Below are 8435 nucleotides of genomic sequence, written 5' to 3' on the forward strand. Positions count from 1 at the left end.
CTGGACGTGGCTCCTGTGACTGGAGAGTGGAGACAACAAACAATGTATGTAGCTTTAGTACGCTGGTTTGACAGAAAATGCATAAATTTCGTGTCAACATATGCTTGTGTTGAGCCCATGGCAACATGTAGACGCAATTCTGTATCTGAAAAGAAATTCATTGATTTACCTAGACCTTACATAGTGGAAAAGTACAAAAAACATATGGGGAGGGGGGGGGGGGGGGGGCGTGGACCTAGCTGACATGTTGATAGAACTATACCATATCAACTTGATGTCACAGAAGTGGTATATGCGCATTGTGTACTGGTGTTCGTCTGTAGCAGTTGTCAATGGATGGCTACTCCACCGATGTGCGTTTTGATGGGTTCGAACACATTTTGCAGGTATGGTAGAGAAGAAAGGTCGATGTAAAGTTTGCACTAAGTCTACTACACAAATTTTTTGCACCAAGTGTAAAGTGCAACTGTGTCTCACAGCAAATAAGAAGTGTTTCCACATCTTTCATGGAATATAATTACTTCATAAGGAGAAGATACAACACACACTGAAGTCTGACAAGATACCTGAAAGTAAAACAGTGAAATGTTTGCAGTACAAAAATTTCAAATTTTTACTAATACACAGAGCTGAAATTGTTAATTACCCGAAGGAAAATTAGTCTTCACCAGATTGTCAATAATAAAAATGCTTCTAAGCTGTAAAATGTGATGTATAAACCAATATTTTGCTTGAATAAACCCATGTTTATTGAATTTTGTTTCTATGATGTCACTACATGTAAGAACCACTGTTGCTTAAAAGCAACATTCCAAAATTTTTGGAATAAAACATAAAAAAATTATATCATATTTTACATTTATGCACCTAAATAACTGTAAAAACGAATGCAGATTTTTTTTTCTCAAAACTTCGAAATTCGGTAAAGAAAGGGTTAAGAAAGATTCTGGCTAGAGCAGCCAGAGGCAGCAGTCATGAGTGCGTGAGTTTTATCTGTATGATTGCATGAACGTGTATGTGTGCTTTGCATCCTTTCTGAAGAAAGCATTGGCTGAAAACTTATGTGAGCACTCTTTCTCGTGGTGCCTGCCTGCTGATTGGCCTGTGGGGTAGCAGTCTATCCGTTTCGCAGTATAGTTATTCCCTCATGAAGTTTGTTGTAAATAATTCACTGCATCTCAACATGAACAATGATGTACCTAATTGCGATACCAGAAGAAAAAATGACATTCATTACTCGACATTAAGATGGTCATCTGTAGCACAAACAGGGGTTCTCAGTGCTGCAACCAAAGGTATTGATTACTTACCCATTGATACAAAATGCTTGACTGATAGCAAAGTAAAATTTGCAGCTAAACTGAAAACATTTCACTTTGACAATTCCTCCTATTCTGAAAAAGATAATCTATCGTTGTAAAGTATAAACGGTGATGGGTAGGAATTACTGACTAACTAATTAAAAAAGTATGCTCCATTAGCCGAATGATCAGCACATTGCCACACATGGGGGCCTGGGTTCGATTCCCGGCTGGGGAGGGAGATTTTCTCCCCTCAGGGACTGGGTGTTGTGCTGTCCTTTTCATCATTTCATTCCCATTGTCGACGCGCAAGTCGCCCAATGTGGCACTCAATAAGACTTGCACTTGGCGGCCGAACTTCCTGTCCGGGAACTCCCGGCCACTGATGCCATACGTTCATTTCCATTTTCAATTAAAAAACAAAAAAATCTAATAAATGATCAGTATGGAGACATGGTTACAAAAAATTAATATCAATATGTAATGGCTCATTCCACATCATTACGATTTATTGTGCAAATGACACATGGAACATGAAACTAACTAACTAAATACTGGTATTTCACAAAGCATGCTGTAGGCTTATATGCTTTGAAAACTACAAAATGAAATTCAAAAGTAAAGTCAGGCGATCAAAGAAGATGTACATTCCATTTGTGCTCTGTTTGGTTATTCCTGAAAAACTTTCAGAATTACTGGGGAGAAATATTCTGGGGAAAGAAGCAAATAGGCTACTGAACTTACTGGCAGATTAAAACTGTGTGCTGGACCGAGACTCGCACTCGGAACCTTTACCTTTCGTATACAAGTACTCTACCGTCTTGAGCTACCAAAGCGCAACTCAGGACCCGTCTTCACAGCTTTAATTCCGCCAGTACCTCGTCTCCTATCTTCCAAAATTCACAAAGTTCTCCTGCGAACCAGCACTCCTGGAAGAAAGGACATTGCAGAGATATGGCTTTGCCATAGCCTGGGGGACGCTTCCAGAATGAAATTTTCGCTCTCCAACGGAGTGTGCGCTGATATGAAACTTCCTGACAGATTAAAACTGAGAGCCATCCCGTGACTCGAACTCGAGACCTTTGCCTTTAGCGGGCAAGTGCTCTGCCAGGGGTCTCATGCCTAGAAGCGGGTCCTTTCAGCATTGCCGACAACAACAATTAACTTCTTGTAAGGCTGAATGGAAGTCAAGTGAAACGGTAAGTCGTTACTTCGTTTGTGGTATGGTAGTTTCCAAGACTAGCTTGAAAAACGTCGTGCTGTAGAAATCTTGTCAAATCGCTATCGACTTTGTGCAAGGCATGTTGCAGGAATACTTGTGTGATACAGTTAATACAGCAATAGGACAAACTCGGAACCATAAAAGAACAGGGAATATCTCTAGCAGAAGATTTGGTCCTGCCTAGAACGTGTTGTTAGAGAGGATGCGTTGACCTCCTGAGAAGACCCATTACAAACGATCTTCCATTTTAGCTGTGGGAGTGCAAGCCAACGTTTTATTCTCACAGTGAATCTTCTGTGAAGCAAGCACAGCACCTATTTCCGTTCATATAGATTATATCAGCTGAAGTATGTCGCCCTGTGAAAGACCAATCGTGTTGACACGAATAAACCAGTGTCAGTCATCAGGGAAAGCTCTGAGAATTTTTGGTGCCAGCATAAGGCCAGGAGCATGTAAGTCTTCATTGAACTGGCGCAATACAAGGATGTGGCAGATGCGATCTATAAATGTAGATTTAAATGACTCTGGATTTTAGAAACGTATGGGTTTAATAAATTCCGAATAATCCAGGTGAGCTTGTATAATTCTATTTTTATTGGCATAGCGTGCTGTGAGGATTCTCTTCGTTCCTTCATATGTTTCAGAGATCACAGCGATAGCATCCTTTGCAGTCGACTGCTGGAACCGTTCCCAAAAACGAGCCAAAGTCTCGACATCTCCTGGAAACGTCTAAGTCTTGAAGTGGGCAGTTTGGTGGTGCAACGACTGAAGGTACTGTCGCAGCAGGTCATTTATCACGAATGCTGGTGTGGGCTACGGAATTCATCAGTTTCCATAAATTGGATGCCGTTGTCTCAGCGGCTCAATGTAGCACTTAATTTCATATACAACAAACAGATGGTAAAACCCATCATAGATAGTCTACAGGCATAGTGTAAAATCTCAAAATCTGTTAAAGAACCGTCTGGGCAGTAACAATAGTAGGGTATATAATAATGGAATCAAGTAGATTTACAAATGACACTACGAAATGTGTGGTGTGATTACTGAATTCAACTTGACTGTTTGTCATTGTTGAAAGAGACTGCCTGGCGTGACAAATCCTTGCAGTGAGCCCTTCGTGGTATTGCTATGTGAAGTGCATTCAAAAATCGTGGTGTCACACCAGCAATCATGGAAATCTTCCAGGGTTTTGACACGAATATTTATTCGTGAATGACATTAATAAGCAGCACTTTACAGTTTAACACAACACTTTATTTACCAGTCACAGAACATAATTACGCTGTATAACAAAAAAATTTACAGCAAGTCATCTTGAAAATCAGCATTACTAAATCAGAGATATAACTGTGTTTGTTCCAATTTCCAACATTGCATAATCAGCAAGTGTTCCATTTTCTGTCAGATGTTATATTTGTGATCTGTTTCATTTTCATACATCAGTCGTTCTTCAGTGCCTATTATCTTCTCAGTGACATGTATAACGTCCAGAATATACAAAAATAATGGTAGAATTTAAAAGTTCAAAAGTTCTTATATAATAGCTTGCATGAGCTTCTATAAATTGCATTTCCTATGGTCCTTAGAGTACTTCTTATCTTCTGCTGGTAGGTGAGTTGCCTCCAAAAAATACTGTCATCAACAGTGGTTCTATCTATGACTAGTATATATTTTTAATTACTTGTGTCATGCACACAGTGAGATTTTTCCTTCAAGAGCAAATGGTAATCAGTTTTTTTATGAATGAAGCTTGTACACTTGTTCCCCTGTGGATTTGTTTGGAACATATTCAAAGAAAGTTACCACTGTTCACAGTTTCTGCCTATTTAACAGATAGCATTATGCTAAGACTTAAATTAAGTATCCTTTGTGTACTATGTAAATACATCGTTAGCTACTGTCTTTTTTGCACTAATGATAGGACTACATCTGGAGCACTGCTTAGTGTTATGTGATGCACACATTTTGATTTCATTCTCAGCTCCATCTACAGTCTTTCCTCTTATCATAATGTGGTATTGTCTGCAAATTTTATACAATTTTAGGATGGGGCTGTTGAGTCTCAGTCATTAATAAAAATTAGGAGCAAATTCAGATCTAGAACATAAACTATATGTGTTCCAGTTTGAGAGCTGAAGCTTGTGTTTTATAACATCAAAAGTTTTTGTGACATTTAAAAAGATAGCAGACAGATGCTTTTTATCACGTCCTGAGATCAAAACTGGCAGTTTTTTTGGACTTCAGTTTCCAGAAACCAAGTCATGAGTTGGAAAAAAAGTTATTTTCTTTTATAGAACGAACACAACTTAACACTATCAGAGTTTAGAACAGCCATACAATAAAGGATTGGTTTGTAGTTTTTTTTACCAGTATTCTTTGTTTCTATTTAAACAGTGGCCTCAATACTGCTACTTCCAATTTTTCAAAAAAGACCTCATTATGTAGTGAGGAACTACCAATATCCATGAAGGGCTGATCTCATTTTTTTAGAACGCCAATAACAGATGTCATCAATACCAAACAATACTTTTGATTTTAGTGTTCCAATAACATTTGATACTTGTTTCTCATTTGCTGAACATAAAAAATCTGCTCGCAACTTGCTTGTTCCTAGAATTTGGTTTTAAGATTTTCTTACTTTTCATGAAATAGGAATTAAACTTATTTTCAGTTTGACTTTTGCTTGAGTTTTCTGATAGTTTAATATTGTGGTTTTCTTCACACATTTCCCCTTTTTATTTTCTTACATATAGCTTTCATATTGTTTTAGATGTCTTTTACAAAACTCTAAAGAGTTTGTGAAGGTCTCCTGAAATAACTACTCAACACAAAATTTTGGAAGCTTGGTATCTTCAGTTTCTCCTCTTTTTGGCCACATATAAAAACATACTGTAGCCGTCTCAGAATTTCCTATCCACCCATTTTATTTGTCGTGGCTACATTTGGATGGAACACTGAGAAAAAGATTTGAAATTTACTTGCTACACAATGTGTCAGTTGTGTTTCTATGCCCTCTTTTGCTAGTTGCAGGAGTAGCAGTATTAGTGAATCAAACTTTTTTGGCCACTTCGTTATACTCTTTTGAAAAGTATTTCCTCAGGTATTCTTAAAACCATTGTGTGTGAGGACACTGTCATCACCAGCTATTCATCATACACATTCATCTGTCAGCTTAAGCCAATTGCATATATGTTACTCCTGCATGTTTTCTAATGTTGTTTATCGACCTCTCATTAAATTATCATTCCAATTGTTTCTTGTCTCTTGGAATGGAGCAAAGAGCTTTCTTGGTACACCTACTACATATTCAGTTAACTGCAAGTTGTGCCGAATTTCATGTAATTCTCGTTATAGTTGTAATAATATCAAGCACTGCTGTTTGTACTGAACTCTTTGTTTTTAAACAGTTTTCAGGTTTAAAATAAAAACTGATCAAACTTATTAGTTGCAAATTGTATACAAAAAATTTACAATCCACCTACTGGATACATTTATATCGAAGATCAGTTAGAGTTATATTTATCCCTATTTTTATGCTAACAATTTATGTGGGGTTGTACATGTCTTGTATACACATGTATTGCGATGCGACTGTGCTTTCTCACACATGTTAGTCCAAAGTTTTCCACCACACCATAGCTCTCTAGTGTACTTAAAATTATTTATAATATCAGAAGTCTTAGAAAGTATGATGGTTGTCTGTAGAGGCAGTGACTATTTAATGAACACTGTTTTATCATTAATTTATAATTTTTCCTGTGTGTAGTTTGGTTTTAGCCACAAAAATGGTTTAGAACATATTTCTATATTATTAAGCCACAAAACTTAAATTTTCACATGCAGTGAAATGGGAATGTTCTTATGAATGCCACCCAAGTATTCAAGTGCTGGTACTGGAACTGAGCACAATTACTGGATAGTACACATGAAAGAATTTATCTCTTGTATAAGTATGTCCCTTTTTCCCTCTCTTGCTTGTGACACAAATTCTGTACAAATAGGGATATTTCCCTTTTCCTGGCAGTCAACGAATAGCAGATGAGAATAGTCAGTGTGAATCCTGAAGCTGAGTAGAGAATTTTTGCATTACTTGGAGTACATGTGCAAGAGAAAATTGACCTTACCAGTTCTTTCTTGATCCCAGTTTGGAAGAAACGTGTGCTTAGTTAAATTTGATACAGCACCTTAGAGACTTACTTGGATTGTGCATGCAGTTGTCTCAATACTGTTAGGAAATAGTGTGTATAAGCCTTTACATTATTGTAACTGAACAATGGTGTCTCATGCTGAATCCAAAATGTCAGAAAAGTTCAACTTCCCTTATTTATTTTGCATTGATACCAAAATATGCAGGGTGCACTAACCTCTTTGATCAAAACTATAAGGGTGATAAGAGGGTCAAAATTCAGTCATTTAAGACTATAAGCTGTCAGTAAAAACTTTAAGATCAAGCTCAGCAGTGCCGGATATGGGCAAGGATCCAGTATGTTAGAAAGTGTGTATAAAAAGCTCACTGTGTAGACTGATATATGAATAGTGACAAGTGTTTAAGTGTGCATAAATGTGAATATGTGTGTGTACACTGTGTTGAGAAACACTCTGTGGTGGATGCAATATGCTGTAGCTGATTGTCTCCTGCAGCCAGACGAACACAGTTAAGTGTGATGAACTGTCTGACACTGCAATGGCGAAACATATAAAAAGTTAGTATTGTTATTAATTCTGGATAACTGTAATGGCGATGTGTTCTGTGTTGGTGGAAGACATGGCCAGAAAATTTGTTTATGACTCATACAGACACTTTTGAGATAGGGATCATGGACTATGCTGATGATGTCCATCAACAAATATATATATATATATATATATATATATATGTGTGTGTGTGTGTGTGTGTGTGTGTGTGTGTGTGTGTGTACTATTAGCAGAATTAGCAAGTGGTTAGTTGTTATCTTCACCAAATAAATGTTTGTGAATTTGGAGATTTCTGTCGCTACCAGGGAAGTATTACAGAGGTTTTTCACTCAGATTTACCAAACGAGATGGCGCAGTGGTTAGCACACTGGACTCTCATTTGTGCGGACGATGGTCCAATACCGCGTCTGGCCATCCTGATTTAGGTTTTCCGTGCTTTCCGTAAATCAGTCCTGGAAAATGCCGGGATGGTTACTTTGAAAGGACACAGCCGACTTCCCTCCCCATCCTTCTCTAATCCGATGAGACCGTTGACCCGCTGTCTGGTCTCCTCCACCAGACAACCTACCCCACTCACATTTCTGTTTGTTTGCTAGCAACTGTAACGAAATATCTGAAAGTGAATTTCTTTGATAATGTGTCATCCATATGGCCTCCCCATTTTCTAGTTGATTATTGGGCATGCAGTTGCAAAATGTTGTTTTCATTGTAGTCAAAACCGCAAAATTCGTTATGCCTAGAAATGAGCACCAGAGTCACTTTGATACTGGAATTTCTTGTTTTTTAATGTGCGTGCACCACTGCATATACAGAGCTTGCTGCCACCAATGTAAATTCAATATGGAGTGATATCTAGTAGAGGATGTACGTTTGAAGTTGTGAGACACTCTTATTTCATTAATTTGACAAAAAATATTTTTAAGGGTCACTGTGACCCTGGAGTACACATTGTGTAATTGTTCTGTCACTGACTGTGAAATTCATTTAGGTGAAAATGGCACATAGCAATGACCTTTTACTAACAGAAGGTGCTATGTGGGAAGCATTGTTAGAAGAACTCAGCTGTGAATGTGACATAAGTGACTTTCATGATGGAAGTGATTCTGAAACCGATCCTTCTGCAGTACTCAGGGACAATGGCAAAGCTGACCAGTCTATTAAATCTTCAGATAGCGATGAAGAAAATACAGTTGTCCATGGTAAGGGTGGTAACT

This window comes from Schistocerca piceifrons, chromosome 8 (genome assembly GCF_021461385.2).
Source record: "Schistocerca piceifrons isolate TAMUIC-IGC-003096 chromosome 8, iqSchPice1.1, whole genome shotgun sequence".
Lineage (NCBI taxonomy): Eukaryota > Metazoa > Arthropoda > Insecta > Orthoptera > Acrididae > Schistocerca > Schistocerca piceifrons.